We start from the raw sequence: 17,178 nt of genomic DNA, 5'->3' as shown, positions 1-17,178 counted from the left end.
GGCCCCTCTTTCTTTCATTTTTTACTTATAGGTAACCAAAAGCAAGGAATTTGCAGGGATGTTTTTGTTTTAAACCGTTTTATTGAAGTAAATTTGAGATAAACTGAACATACTTAAAGTATGTATTTAATAAGCTTTGACATATATATATATTTATATATACCTCTGAGAAACCATCACCACAATCAAGATAGTGAATATATTCATCAATATCTTCACCACCAAAGTTTCTTCATGCTCCTTTGTAATCCCTCCCTCTTATTTCCTGCCCCTCCCAGTCCCCACAGAGCCACTAATCTATTTTTTGTCACTCCAGATTATTTTGCATTTTCTAAAGTTTTATATAAATGCAATCATAAGACTATATACTCTTATTTTTACTCACTCAGTTTAATGATTTTGATTCATCTATGTTATTGCATACATCAATATTTCGTTCTCTTTTACTGATGAGCAGTATTCTACTGTATGAACAATTGAAAATCTATTTATCTTTTCACCTATTAAAGGACATCTAGCTTGTCCTGAGTTTTTATATTTTTATATTTGTTTATTTTTTATTTATTTTTCCCCCAAAGCCCCAGTAGATAGTTGTATGTCATAGTTGCACATCCTTCCAGTTGCTGTATGTGGGACGCGGCCCCAGCATGGCCGGAGAAGCGGTGCGTCGGTGCACGCCCGGGATCCGAACCCGGGCCGCCAGCAGCAGAGCACACGCACTTAACCGCTAAGCCACGGGGCCAGCCCCTGAGTTTTTATAAAAGTCAGAACAAATAATGCTGCTATGAAAATTTCTGAACAAACCTTCATATGGATATGTGCTTGAATACATATCTAGATATGGAATGGTTATATCATATGGCAGATGTATGGTTAAATGTTTTTAGAAAATGAACAAACTTTTTCCCAGAGTGGCTGCATAATTTTACATTTTGACCAGCAGTATGAGAGTTCCAGTTATTCCAAATCATTGCCAATGCTTGGTATGATTGGTTTTTATTTATTTATTTATTTATTTATTTATTTATTTTGTGTGAGGAAGATCAGCCCTGAGCTAACATCCATGCCAATCCTCCTCTTTTTTTGCTGAGGAAAACTGACCCTGAGATAACATCCGTGCGGATCTTCCTCCACTTTATGTGGGATGCCGCCACAGCATGGCCTGACAAGTGGTGCATCGGTGCGCACCTGGGATCCAAACCCGGACTGCCAGCAGCGGAGCGAGTGCACTTAACCGCTACGCCACGGGGCCGGCCCCTGATTGGTCTTTTTAATTTTAGACATTCTAATAGATATATGGTGATATCTCACTGTTCTTGTGTATTTTTTTAAATTAAACTTTTTATATTGAAATAGCTACTAACTCACATGAGGTTGGAAGAAATAATACAGAAGAATACCATATACCCTTTACTATAGAACAATATCACAAGAGATATTGACATTGATGCAGGCAAGATACAGAACATCTCCATCATCGCAAGGATCTCTCTTATTGCTGTTTTATAGCCACATCCACCTCCATTTTATTGCTTTCTTTTTGTTTCCTCTGCTTCTCTTTCTTTAGCTTCCTGTGGGTAATTTAAACATTTTTTGGGATTACATCCTGATTTATTTAGAGTGTATTGGAATATATCACCCTATATAGTTTTCTTAGTAATTTCTCCAGGTATTACTATATATATATATGTATATTAAATCAGGTACATATATATATGTAGCTGATTACAGTAGGTAAGTATCAATGTTTTACAATTTTGAGTGAAGTGTAAAAATCTTACTTCCATTTAGGTCCTTTTACCCTCCCCACTTTTGAAAAATAGTTATCTGAAGTATTTCCTCTATATATAGTGAGTACCACATCTGATGATGCTATAATTTTTCCTTCAACCATCAATTGTGATTTAAGAAACTCAGAAAAAAACAGGATAGTCTGTTATTTACCCAATTTTTATCCACTCTGATGTTCTTCTTTCCTTCCTTTCAAAAGAAAATTTGAAAGTTCCAAACTTTCTTCTGTTATCATTTGCCTTCTGTTTAGAGAACTTTTGTTACCTATTCTTTAAGGATAGATTTGCTAGCAATAAATTCTCTTAATTTTCCTTTGCCTAAGCATATATTTATTCGCTCTTCATTCCTGAAGGGTATTTTTTGCCAGATACAGAATGTGTGGTTAACAATTTGTTTCTTTCAGTACTCAAAAAAAGTGCTGCTGCCTCTGGTCCGTGATTTCACATGAGAAATCACTCTAATTCAAACTGATTTCCCTCTATAAGAAATGTGTAGTTTCTCTAGGGCTGCTTTCAAGGTATATATGTGTATGTGTGTGTGTGAATATATATATATATATATTTTGCTTTTAGTTTTCAGTTTAATTATGATGTGTCTTGTCATGGATTTCTTTGAGTTTATCCTATTCGGAGTTTGCTCAGCTTCTTGAAACTGTAAGTTTACTTCCTTCCCAAGTTTGGGAAGTTTTCAGCTATTATTGCTTCAAATGCTTTTTCAAATACTTCAAACACTGTTCTCCCCTGGAACTGCACTGGGATGGATGTTAGCTCTTTTGTTATTGTTCTACACGTCATTTTTTTTTTCAGCCTATTTTCTTTCTGTTGTTCAGGTTGGGTCAATTCTATTGATCTGTCCTCAAGTTCACTGAGTCTATCCCCTGTCATCTTTATTCCAGTATTGAACCCATTCAGGGACATTTTCCAGTGATTGGATTTTTCAGTTTTATAATTTCTATTTGGTCCTTTTTCGTAACTTCTATTTCTTTGCTGATATTTTTTCCATTTGTTTGTTAGCTCAAAAGAATTTGTAATTGCAGATTAAAGCACTTTTTGATGGCTGATTTAAAAATCTTGCCAGATAATATCAACATCTGAGTCACCTCAGCATCGCCGTGTGTTCATTATATTTTCTCATGTTATGAGTTTCCTGGTTCTTAGTGTGAGGAGTAATTTTTTTTTTTACTATATTCTAGATAGATTTGACATTATACTGTGGGACTCTAAATCTTATTTAACTTTTTAGTACGCGGTCCCCTGGTGAGAGGTAACACTGGGCCAGCTGGGCATGAGTTCACCTTCCCACTGTGCCTTGCTGACACTACTCCTGCACCCGGGGGCACTGACTCACACTGCTTCACTGCAGACAGCTGGGGTGGAAGATCAGCTTCCCCTTGACCCTGCTGACACCTTCCCATTAAAAATGGGGCACCTATTCACACCGCCTCATTACCTCTGAGTGGCGGGTTAAGATCAGAACAGCTTTCCACTGATCTCAGCTGCCACCAAGGAGGTGGGAAAGGAAGGGCTCAAGCCCAAACTGCCTTATTCAGCAGATTGGAGGCAGAAACTCAACTCTTCATTGGCCCTCCCCACCCCACCCCACATCCCCAGACACCATGAGAAGGGAGGTGGGGCAAGCAGAGTGTCAACTAATCCTGCCTCCACCACCATCTTGCACCTCCTGGAGTGGTTGCTCAGCAACCCACTAAATCCACAACCATGCAGGGGACGGGGGAGCTGTGTGCAGAAACCACTTCATTCAGTCTTCTTGTTGCCTGGTGGATATGGAAGTTCAGCTCCCCAGTGCACCCTGATGACACCAGGGGTGGGGAGAAAGTGAAGTACTTATTAGCACCTACTTGCATCATCTTGTTTCATTTTATTGATGCCAGGTGGGGTGGGGGCTCTTCCTCCCACTAGCATGGAGGAGAGGGATGTGAAGTCTAGTGGTGACCCGTCACACTTGCATTGACTCCTTAAGTCTTTTTGCTTCTGGGTGTGGCATGGAGGCTCAGCTGGCCACTAGACCTCACTGATACTATCCTGGTGGGGAGGGAGTACCACCTGCACCTGCCAGGCAGATGACAAGAGATCAGGTCCCTGCTCTGCCTGCCAATACTGGAATTGGCTTCTGTGGGCAGGGATTGAGGTGGAAGATCGACACCTCTTCTCCTGAAATACTGTGTCTTGAAAACAAATATTTCATACATTTTGTCCAGTTTTTGGTTATTTCAGGCTGAAGGGTAAACCTGGTCACTGTTACTCCATCTTGGCTGGAAGCAGAAGACTGAAATAAATCTTTTAAACTAATTATCAAGCTATTTGAAAAGAAGGATTTGAGTTGAGCTAAATTGGTCATAACATCCAACATTGCAATCAAATATGATAAGCCGGAATAGATCAAATCACAGGACCAGAAAATGAATCACCATGGTATTCTCTCCATAATGACTTCAGATTTTAAAAATGAAGTGTTCCTCAGTAACACCCAATCAATAACAAACTGATGTATTATGTCTAGAGTCTAAGTATTCCTTAGTGTTTTATTTAAATGCAAATAAAAATAATAAAATGAGAATGGAGAGATATTTATTCAAATAATTAAGTGAAATTGATTATCATTTGTGTACATTTGTAAATGATATTCATAGTTTAGTTAATAATATTGCAACAATGTAAATTTTTTAATATTGATAATTGCACTATGTAAGATGTTAATTAGGGGAAGCTAGGTGAAGAGAATATAGAAACTTTCTGTACTATTTTTGCAACTCCTCTGTAAGTCTAAATTCATCTCAAAGTAAACAGTTAAGCTAGAAAAGTGTTCCCTATATTCTTATTATCATGGTCAATGACTTGAAGTGTCCGAGTCATTTTCATTCTTAATTCCACTCTCTCGACCAGTCACCAAAGCTTGCCATTTTTATCTCTATACTGTCTTTTGCCTTCTGCAGCACACTTTTTGCTCAAGTTCTCATTATTTCTAGCTTGGATCATTGTGATGGCCCCCACATTAATCTTCCTATTTCTATGCCTGAGAGGGAACAACTAACTTAAGTTAGTCCCTTAACTCTTCTGGACCACAGTGTCCTCAACTGTAAAATGGGAATAATTACAAAGTGACAGTGAGACACAAATTATATCTATCTACATCTATATCTCTATCTGTCTATCTATCTATCTATCTATCTATCTATCTATCTATCTATCTATCTATATATCTCCTGAAATAGGCAAAGCACTTGTATTTTAAAATACTAATGCAAAACTACTTGCTAGACTCAGCCGATTATAAACAATTGCTTCCAGAAAAATCATTTTACTCATATACTTTAGGTTCACAGCCTTCCTTGATCTGCTTGCATAGAAATAGCCTCCAGTGGTGACATTAAAACCCAAAGCACACTGACAAGCCTCAAGCCAAGTCCATCTTGGGGACTGCAATGGCCTCTTACTTTCTCCTTTGTTCAATTTCGGCCATGTAACACAGCCATATAGGGCTAAAGCTGTTAATTTTCATTTTGTCACCTTCAGTAACTTCTTAAAGCCATAAAGCTCTAGAGCTGCCTACAAATTAACCCCACGTAAAATAAGTCACCCTCAAATGATTGAACTGCCTTCATGGATATGTGTAATAACATCCATTGATTAATGCACCTCTGAGTACATGGGTAAAACTAAAGTAATAGATGTTTCGAAAAGAAATATTTTTTGCAAGCTCAATTTCAGGAAACAATAGGATATGTTCTTAAAATTATTCATGACATTTAAAAGCCATCATCACCTTTATAATTTTGTCACATTTTAATATCCTTTATGAGAATGAACACAAATTTTAGCATGGTTTACAGCCTTTTAAAATTAACAATATTTTTCAGAAGAGTTTTGCTTTATGAGTCACTGACTCAACCCAATTTTTCCAGATCTCCAACTCCTCATTTTTCTTGCCTTTAGATAGAAGAAAGCATCCAAAATTTCTTAACAACAAATAGCAATGAGATATCTTGAACTTTTGGTTATGGACTGAGCATATTTTTAAAAATGAGCATAGAGATTTGAAAAGGATTAAAAAACAAAAGCAAGCCTTGTATTTTAGAAGAATTTTCCAGTTTTCAATAAAAGTAACACCCAGACAGCACCGTATGTGGGCTGAGTAAAGGGGGAAGGGTAGTGAATAATTCAGAATTGCCGCCAGAACCTTAACATCATAATAGTTTTCATCCTGCTTGGTCATTTCTTGCTGGACTCACTTAACTGGCATAGTCCACGTTTCCACACAGCTTTATTCAGTGAAGAAAATCTATTCTGAGACCCTAAGCCTTAACAAATTGCCAAAGGATGAGGCTACAGATGACTGAATATTTAAATATTCAGGAACCAAACCTGACAATTCTGGAAGGTAAGGCAGAAATTTAAGTGAAAGAAAAGGTTCCTATTTGCATACCAGGTAGTTTCCCAGTTCACTGTGATGTTAAATAAGAACCTTGGCTTTCAATATTGACAGACGAATGATCTGACTCTTGAGGAAGAGTTATTATCCAGTAAGGGCTCCGTGTTATACAAGCAATTCTGTTTTAGTTCTGGGGGCACTTGGCATAAGGACCCTCCACTATTATCTGCAGCTTGAGGACGCACAGCTGGAATGGCAATGGATTTGTTATTTGTAAAACAGCCATGAATTTCACCACAGGGCTTCTACCAATGTGGAAGCATCTGTGAGTCAACTGTTCCCCAGCTGTTCATCCACTACCTGCAGGTTCCTGCAGCATCAAGTCCCTATTAATACTGCTGGTTACACTGCACCCTGATGAGTCCATACAAAATCTTTCCTCTCATACTACAGTTCAATGCATGAAATACCTCAAGATAAACCCCTTAAGATTCTTTAAAAAAAAAAAAAATCATGTCTTTTTGGAATTACTGCCAGAGTTTCTGGAGCAACTCTCCACATTGTCATCTGAACCCTTTTTATTTCCTAAATTTTTGCAAAAGGTTCTCCCTTCCAGGCAGGTACATCCTCGGTGCTTTCCCACACAAAGAATGGAGAACATTTCCGTGAAAGGAAGATTCAAAGGCTAAATAGAATAGAAACAAATGCCAGACTCAAGTTGTTTTAGACCTTATCTTCAGAAGCACAGTTGCTTCAGGACCCCTTAACAAATAGCTTTTCTTATTAAGGCTCTGGAAATTTTAATTTCTTTAACAGTGACACACATATTTTAGGTTTTAATTGAAAGCTTTAATGATAATAATTTGTATCATTGTACCACCGTACTTTTATTTAAAAACAAATTGCATTTATAAATCATTTGGTAAAGGGTATTTAACTGCGTTACTTCAAGAAATGGAAAACAAGTAGACTTTCACATTAAAAGCAAAACAATAATATATAATAAATTTGCAAAGACCATTTATTTTAACTTAAACATCAACTAATAATTATGCTAAATGAATGATTACAAGATTTAGTAATTCGATAAAGTTTTGCAAATGTTAATGGAAAACATACAATGGCGTGTTTTAAAATCCAGATACCTTTGATGATTATATTTTGTTTCATAGCTCCAAAACTTTAACAAGTCCCTGCTAACTGCTGTAATACATGAGCCCACTCGGCAGCAGCTCGCCTTTTCTTTCATGTCAGCAGATCTCTCCATTTCTTGACATCAAATTGAGTATTCTTTCCAGGATCCAATGTTTGTTTTTCTTTGGATTTATGTTTATTTGGTTCTAAAGAATATAGGCTCAATTTAATAAGAATGTAATCACATGAGTATAAAGTGTAACAGCTTCAATCTGATATTATATCACTCATGAACAGAGCAATATCAATAGAGTTTCACTTCTGTGTGGATTTCTAGGTTCCATTTTGAGTTTTAGATTTCAGATGTTGAGCTTTATTTTTTGATTTTAGATAGTAGATTTGTTTGTACTCATAACTGGGCATAAATATAACTTGATTTTTAAAATAAAATTCCTGGTATATAGGCCACTTTCCAATGAGAAATAATATATTTGGCTCTGTACTCAAAGAAACAAAATAAGTCCCATGCCTTCTGCCTGCGTATAGTAAAAGACACACGTTACTGACTCATAAATGGGAGAGTAATTGATAGCATATATTGTGTATACAGGTGGCAAGGGACCACCAACAGGCTAACCTCCTCAGCTTCTGATCTGTGTCCTGGTCGCCCACACTCTGGAATATTTCTCTAAAGAAATAACCTCTCTTTTTTCCCTTCATTATCCCTCACCATATCATTGCTTCACACATCTCCTTCTCAAACCTAGTCTCCATCGAGCACTTCCTAGGCAACGTCCTCTAGCCACCTACCTCATTGTCACAGAGGCTTTTTCCATAGTTCATGACACTTTGGCAACACTAGTCAAGCTCATGGTTGACACATGGTCTTATACTAGGTCTTCCCTCTGCCTAGAATGCCTTTTCCTATATTTTATTTTTTTATGGCCATGGCCACTTCTTGTCGTGTTAATGTATCAGAAATGCCCTCCCTAACTATCCAGCATATATTAATCATCCCCCATCATTTCTTTATAAAGTAGGAATCACATTTGTCTGCAACTAACAGAAAACTCAAACAAAGAGTAGCTTCAGTGAATTAAGACTTTATATTTCTCATGCACAAGAAATATGCAGGCAGTTGGTGAAGTTAATCCAGGGCATTGTCCTGTCTTTCTCACATAGTCACAGCGTGGCCTGCCTAGTATCAGCCATGGCTTCCACATTCCAGCCAAGAAGAAGAAGTAAATGGCAAAGAAGAGGCTGCACCCGTATAAGAAAGGCAAAACTGTCCCAGAAATTTCAGAAGTCGTCTTAAACTTTATTATTCAGAACTGTGTCACATGACCACCAGTAGCAGCAAAGGATGCTTAAACATGGAAAATTCTTGCCATTTTGAATAACATTGATATTCTGTTGGCAATCAAGGATAGCTAGTGAGTAGGTAACTGGCAGCATCTGTCAAACTGTCATACACATCTTTCATCTTATTTTCTTTGCCGCCCTTATTAGTTGATTTATTTGTTTGTTTGTTTAAGTATTTAATGTCCTATCTCCCTCTTACTAGAAAATGAGCTCCAGGAGAGCAGAAGTCCCGTCTGTCTTGTTTAATCCCACAATCTAGAAAACTCTCTGACCCATAGAATATGTGTTATAAATATTTTCTCAGTGAAAGAATATTGGGCTATTGAAGTTCAGTTGGCTAAATTTAAGTTCAAGTTCAACTCTGACTTATGTAATCTAAACTCATTAAACAAATACTTCCTGTCTTAAACTGTCATAGAAAACATCTTCACTATTTTCAGTTAATCGTGTCAATGATTATTTAAATTTTTGTTCCAAAGAATTACCACGTAGAATCAGAGATTGCAAGGATTTTCTCAGCCATTACTTTGTTTTGATTTGAAAGAATTCTAATACCTGAAATCCAACACTTTCTTTTCTGTAGAGCTAATAATTTGTATCACTTCATCACCCTCTTCTTCCCAGCACCAACCCCCAACCAGTAACAGAAATGTAGGAAGCAACATAATTTTGAACAAGTACTATATGCTAGAAACTCCACTAGCTGTCACATATGTAAATATTTCAGAGACTAAGAAAGTCATTTGCTTATTCAAGTTCTATGATACTACATATGAATGAAAGATTATTGTTGGCTTTATTATAAAGTCTCATAATTTAATTTCTAAAATGTGGTATTTCATAAATGGCGATCTATTATATGTAGATTAAGAAGACTAGGCTACTTCCTTATTTAGCTTTAAAATGAAATAGGCATGTAAATACCTGCTAAATCTAGTATGCATATAAATAGTTTAGTTGGAAGGTGTTCAAGCACATTTAAAAAGTCGCTATCCTAAACAAGTATAGCTGGGGAATTTAGTAGCTTTATCAGAATATAAGCACCTATAGGCAGGATGGGCAAGTTTCTGCACATATAGCACCTATCATTAAATTCCATCCCTCCTGGAAGTAGGCTGCCTAGAAAATGGTTACTTTTGTATTTCCTGGCCCTTCATACTGTTTGAAGCAAGGGGAAAATCATTTAACTCTTCAACTCTTTTTTCAGTCATTTTGAGACTAGTATAAGCCATCAAAGCCATTTACCCAGTTCTCACCACTTGGAAAGGAAACTTCAAGAAAATAAAGAGAGCAGTTTCCATTGGTTTACGGGGAATTCTCCTATAGTTTTTTTTACAGAAAAGTCACAGAAAACTGATATAATCCTTTTTATGTTCTCATTACTGTATAATAATTATTAAAGGATGTCATTTTAAATTATCCAAGTAATTGTTTTTGCGATGAGAGGACTGAGGACCTGAGATACTATCACTTAACTGACTGACTTAGAGTCACAGAATCACCTTCAAAGTCATGTTAAAACTGCAATCTGAATTTCCTGACTCCTGAGCCTGTGTGGGACCATTCTTTCACTAGGGTGCCCAATATTTTGGTAACTGAAAAGGATCATTAATTCTTTCAGGGCATGAGGGTATCATTTAAATACTCAGGAAGAAATAACTCACCCACTGTTACACTGACGCCCTGAAATAGTTAAAAGAATGAAGAGTTTACACCCACAAAGTGTTTTATAGACCTTGACGCATTCTACAATCAGAAGTTATCTTCAACTTTTATCTTTTAGAATAAATCTAACTTTAATTGAATGGATATATTTGTTTGTTTGCTTGGGAGACCAGCAAATCACTGTCACCCCGTGTGCTCCATTCCCTCTCTTGCTTCTCTGTGTGAATGTTCAAGGAAGGAGTAACGTGAAAGTGACAGCTATGACAAATAAAATTGCAATTCCAGAGTTTCAAGGTTTTTTTTACTTTAGATTACATTATCTATTAATGAAGACCAAGTTTCTTTCAATATTCAAAACTTTCCCATAAATGATAAAATTGAAATGTCTGGTAGTAGAGCTAATAAACAGTTGGCAGGTAAGCATATTCTTATATTGTTACTGTTTTTGAAATCAAAATGAATATCTGAACTCACCTTTAGTTCCATTATTTAAATGACTCATTTGCAACCATTTAGATTCTTGAAGCAAATTTTACTTAGTGCTGATATAAATTTTATTCACTTGTTGCTGACAATCTGATAAAGTTGATTTTTTTTTTTTTTTTTTGCATATGACAAGATCAAAAATAAATAAAATGCCTTGGCTTGTTCTTTAAAAGGCTGAGAAGAAAACAATTGGGAGTGGTAATATTACTGAGAATACAAAGCCTATAATCATTGCCTGCTAGTTTCAGAATACAATTTTTTTCTAGAGTTTTATTTATAAATTATACTTCTCTGAGTTCGAAGAACATGCCAGAGGAAAGATAAAGAGAATGCAGGAGGGAATGGGGAGGAAAAGAATGAGAGGAAGGGAGAGAGAGAGAGAAGAAAGGGAGGAGATCACCAGGGAAACAGCGTCTCCTGCTGTGTTCTGTTCTGGCTAAGGGAAAGAAGGCTAAGCAAAGTACAGTTATGTAGTTTTAAGGAATTTATTTCCAAGGAACTCTGCGTATAACATATATAACACCTAACTATCATTAGATAAAGGCCACAGTCCCTGCCTCCTTCCTTCCCTCTCTTGTGTCACCTTCTTTGCTTCTTTTGGCTTTCTCCTTTCTGTTCCTTTAACATTTCTATTTCTGACCAAATGCAATCTACTCACCAGAAGCACAATATCATGCTGACTTAAGTCCTTCTACTTCTTTATCTTTCAGAAAAAAAAAATCTACTCTACGATTGAAAACCCAAATTACGATAAGAAATACTCAAGGCATTGGTGATTCAGATTTTGATCACCAATACGAAGTAGTGGGTTTTTATTTCTTTAAAGTGAAATGCTTATCTTGTAGATGGATTGATAGTAGGACTGATAGTAATGAGGACGCTTTACATCAGAATATTTACAATTAAATTTGGTTCTAAAATTTGTAGGTGACATGGGAAACATTTCTTTCTTGTTAAAAGGTTTGTAGTATTTTAAGAACATAAAAAGTTTTTTATTACTGCATTTCATATCTGGGAGAAGATTAAAGAATATTGATGTATCTAACTTTGGGATCTAACTTTTTTTTCTTTTGAAATGCTTTCAGGGCTATAACACTCTTATATGTCTATTATTTCCTTACAAAATATTTCTGGTACATCTGTTGATTTTTAAGCATATTAAGAGATTTTAATATTGCAGGAGATTTATGACCTATCCTTGAGGTAAGTTTATAGCTGCCTTTTTTTTTTACTAAATATTTGAATCTATTATCATCTATGTTAATTCAATTATTCAAAATGTCATCTGTTCATATGAATACATTTGGTACTTTCTATATATCTGAAAGTTGTATTTCAGATTTCTTTTATGCAATACATTTTCCAAACATAGTTCCCCCTTTATGTACAGACCACAATTGAAAGTTATTCGATGTCTCCATTGAGAGAAGATAAGTAGAGGGAATTGAAGGGAAAAACTGGTTCAGTGAGATAGGGAGCAATCTACCAGATCAACTTGTGGACTGTGAAACTTCTTGGGGAAGTTTCAAAGGTGGGGCTAAAGGGGAGCAGAATATGTGACCCCAAAATATGTCGCTTTGGCATGTGGGATTATTTCTAGCTGAAGGCAATCAAAACCCAGCAGACAAGAAAAACTTTTACTTCCCCCTTAAATACTTAAAAGAATTTAGATAGGGGGCCTGTCTCAGAGAGAGAGCTATTATTGAGAGATAGCTACTACTCAGAGAGATAGCTTTATCTGAATGACCTATCTGTAAGCCAAGGCGAACATCTCATTACCAAACATCTGCTTTCCTTATTCTCCTTTGAGGTCCTCTCTTCCTCTTTGAAGCCCCAGGTCCTTATCCCATTACTTAGCTCAGGATGTCATATAAGCATCAACTGCCCAACTTGCCCTTGGTCTCATATTTTTATAGGGCTCCCGTATGTATAAAATTAAATTTGTTTTTCTCCTGTTAATCTGTCTTATGTCAATCTAATGTTAGATCAGCCAAAAAACCAACAAGGGTAAAAGGGAAAAATTTTCCACCCCTACAGAATAATTGCCACTCGATCTGTTTGATTCTTCCATTTTAATTTTGAGAAGAAGTTCAACTTGCTTAAAAATTTGTCTCTTGACATATTGCAGATAAAGTTCTTCAACTTATGCCTTTAGTTTGCAAACATTGAGGGAAAATATCCATACATATTCAGCTGTTAGAATAAATTAAGACCAAATATATTTGAAGAAAGATGATTTGATAATATTCCTCTCGGGAAGATATTCTCACCAATTTACATGCAGGATTGAATCTATATCATTTAAACTAATTTTCAAAATGTTTGGCAAAGAGCAGCATTATATTCTGCTCAAAAGTTTCTTCTCTAACAGCGTTTACATTGTTCATGGAAATCAGCTGCTGGGTTTTCTTTTACTCCTTTTAAGGGTTTTTCATCCTTTTATGGAATCAGACTCTGCTTTGCAGGTATTATTAGACAAAAACCATGAATTTAAGCCATTATTTTTCCATTAGCATTTCCTTTCCCAAGGTGGGTTTTTATCATTTTAAGACATTTTGTTTTGTGTATTACTCCCTTTTTGTCTAATCACCTCTAAAATTATGAACTCTACAAGAATAATACATGCTGAATAACCAAACAGCTTGAAATACTCATAACTAAGAAAGCAACTGTTAAATGTTCATAAACAAAGTTGTTTGGAGACTCCTTTATTAATTTTTAATTTATTTTCAGTCAATTCCTTATTACTTCCAAATTCCTGTAGGGGATTCTGTTAATTAGTCATGCGTAAAATATTCATTAAAACCAGCTTCCTATTTTCTTCTTTTATTGCAAATTTACATTTCTAATGTTATAACCAAAATAAATGGCATTGGGTAGAAGAACCACATTAATTTTGATCAACCACTTGAAATAGAAGTCCATACAACAAAAGATATGGTAATATGAGCTAGACTAATAGTGAGGCACTATGTTGGTAGACCCTTATATTGAAATAGCAAATGGTTATCAAGTTCGTTTTTGAAAAAACTCAACACTACATAAAATAGATTATGTTTGAAATCTTGTAATCTAAAATGAATACTAATTTTGTACTTTTATACCTTTGTACACTAGAGTGTTTCAGAAACAACACTTTATATAACTTAGTTAAATATTCAAGGTTAATCAACAGTGACCAAGTTGATGTTAAATTTAAATCATTGGGTTGCACGAGTTTTGCTAGACCAGTAAACTTCATGTTTTACTTTTCTAATTAGTTTCTTTAGTTGTTATTTATCACTTCTAAAATTTTACAATTTTAATTGTCTGTCTTTACTATGGGTTACTGTTGTTTTGATTCCATACTACAAATAGCAAAGTAGTGTAGGACACGGGACATTTATGTGTGCTTAGTGTTATTAATGTAGCTGTTGACTTTTCACCCTAGGATATATCAGTAAAACATTTATTCAAATATCCTTAAAAGTAATATATGCTGGCTTCGTGAGTAAAAAAGTTTCCAATGGCAGGCAGAGTATTGCAAGAGTGAAATTATTAGTCTGGTTGAAAACATGTTTTGGCATACATCTTACACTGCTCTCCTGAAATACTCCAGGTAGTCCATACATACTGCATCTCTTCAGGAGGTCTATGTCCAAATTTTAAGTCTTCAGTAATGTAATTAAAATATATAAAATACAAATTCAAATCCACTTGAAAAGCTTGCTAAAATAAAATAATATTATTTATTGGAAAAAAGTCAAAAACAGATATTTTGTGAGAAGGAAAAGGAAATTATACTCAAATAAATAGAACATTTTGTGTGTTTGCTTTTAGGAGCAGAGGCAATAAATTTACTACCAAATTAAAGTCATGGTTAGTGACAACACATTAGTGTTATAGAAACATTTAGCAACATTAACCAAACGTCTCTCAGAGTTCTAACTTTGCGCTCTGACACTGAGCCATAATGGAGACAATGATGTAGATGGCATAATATATTGGTTGTTTTAAAAAGAAAACGCTGATTCAATAACAAAAACTACTGATTAGGATGTTTAGGATACATAGACCGACATTTTAAAAGATTATTTTTTCATTAAACAGAAAGTCTAACAGCAGGCTGAAATTTTGGAAGGCGTAAGCACAATGTTAAAGCAAATCTCTAAGTTAACAGACAAAAATATACACTAAAAAATGGTTAACCGTAGTAGCATATGACCAATGATTAGAGACCACTTACCAGGCTAATTTAAACTACCAGTCAATACTCTTAAAGGTTGTTTATTCTCCTAAAAATCCACCTAACCTGATGATCTAGCCTGCATTGATTTCTTCATCTTGACCACAAGGATATCAAGAAACTTATTCTATGATGACATACACACATACTGATATACCAGTCTTATATTGTAATAAAAAAAAAAGTTAATTGAACCTGCCTTGCTGGTAAAGGATCCACGCTTGCCCTTGTTTATCACTGCCTTCTTTTCTAAATGCTCACGAAACATTAACTTCTCTCCGACAATTTTTCAGAGTTAAGCAACTTAGGGTTTCTAAATTTCTTTTTGCTCATGAGGACACTTGTCCTCAGTATTTTGCGACTCTCATTCTCCAAGAGTTTTCAAAGCATCATCAGCAGTCATGACTTTACATCTCCATTTTGTTTTAGACTTGAGCAATGTGATTCTTCAAGGCCATGACACCCTGACATAAAACCGTTTAGATCTCAGCAACTCCTTTCTGTCTTGCATTGATAATATCCTTTGATCATACATATTCTGTGCCTTCCAGTCAGAAACTCATTTTCACATCTTAGATGGGAGAGTGGGGAATGGCTAAAGGAGAACATGAAATTCAATCCTCCCTTTTATGGATGAGGACCTGAGATCAGGCACAGGTGTGCCCAGTGAATAGAGCACCAGCTGGACCTGGGCTACTCCACATGCTCATTCTCCATTAAAAGAACTTGAAAGCACATTAGTAGTGGAATAGCGTGTGTGAGTGTCCTATGAGAAAAAAAGTAAATAAAAGTACTTAGCTCTGATTCAGGTTTAAGTTCCAGCTTAACCCTTAGGCAAATTTTCGAACATAGTTTCCTTATATGAAACAGGCAAAAAATTTCCTGCTTTGTTTTACAACACTGTTGTGAGACCACAAATTGGGAAACAAAGCAGGAAAACCATAATAGAGTATATAAGCATAAGTTATTATAATTATATAGTAAATTACACCGTCTGTCCTTGTTCTTGCTATAAACTTTTTTAAAAATTTCAACATAGTCAGTCCTTGCTGTTTTTCAAATGTTTTAAAATTGTCAGATTGTTCTTACATATCTTTCTAGACTCTATTGCAGAGAAAAGATCATGAGGTTTTCTATAAGCCAAGAATTTCTTTTCTCTAACACACCTTTCGATGATGATCGGCATTTAAAGTTTTTCAAAGAGTGTGTGCGTGTGCGCGCGCACGTGTGTGTGTTCTACAAGAGCAGTTTGACAAGTTGAATTCCATTTAGAGTTGAGCTGGTAGCTCTCCCAAAGAACTAGTAACAACACTTTCTCAGAACTGTAAGAATGATATATTTCTGAAAATATCCTCAGCTGTGTCTGAAGAGACTTTAAATCTTTTAAATGCAAGCTGTGGCTCCCTTTTAGAAACATCTCCACAACAAGAGAGTTTCCCATTTAAGACACTGCCGTATGCAACGTTTTCTTGCTCACTCAGAGACTGTATTTCATCTCTACAAAAATATATTGTGGTGGTTTCTTTTGAAAGTTTGAGTAAAAGGCGTGTCTTTTAATAAAGAACACCTAAATTTTCCATTACTCTAAAAATGTTTTCTGACCCATTCTTCAATAGCTGATAGGAAGATGAAGACTATAAAAACAAAACACAACAAAATTACAATCTATAGCCTAGGCAAATGGCAAAAATACATTTTGTTTTTACTGCACACACTATGGAAATCTACTAAATCAAACTACTTTATTATTATTATAACTACATCTGGTTCCTCTAATTGATATATATGTAATAATTTCTCATAAAGGCATTATATTCAAACAGTTTTAAAAGTGTCTACTATCTCTAATATTTTTTATGAAATGATTAAAGTAGTGATCAAACTCGTAAAAAATCATAAAAAGGGCAGTTTTTATAAAGAAGATAGTTGGTTTTGTTTTTATTTATTTATTTACTTATTTATTTTTTTTGTGTGTGTGTGTGTGTGAGGAAGATTGGCCCTGAGCTAACATTCATGCCCATCTTCCTCTACTTTATATGGGACGCCACCACAGCATGGCTTGGCAAGAGGTGAGTCAGTGCGTGCCCGGGATCCGAACCTGCGAACCCCGAGCTGCCACAGAGGAG

This window comes from Diceros bicornis, chromosome 4 (genome assembly GCF_020826845.1).
Source record: "Diceros bicornis minor isolate mBicDic1 chromosome 4, mDicBic1.mat.cur, whole genome shotgun sequence".
Taxonomy (NCBI): Eukaryota; Metazoa; Chordata; class Mammalia; order Perissodactyla; family Rhinocerotidae; genus Diceros; species Diceros bicornis.
The sequence above is the reverse complement of the archived record's forward strand: the minus strand, read 5'-3'. Positions refer to the sequence as shown.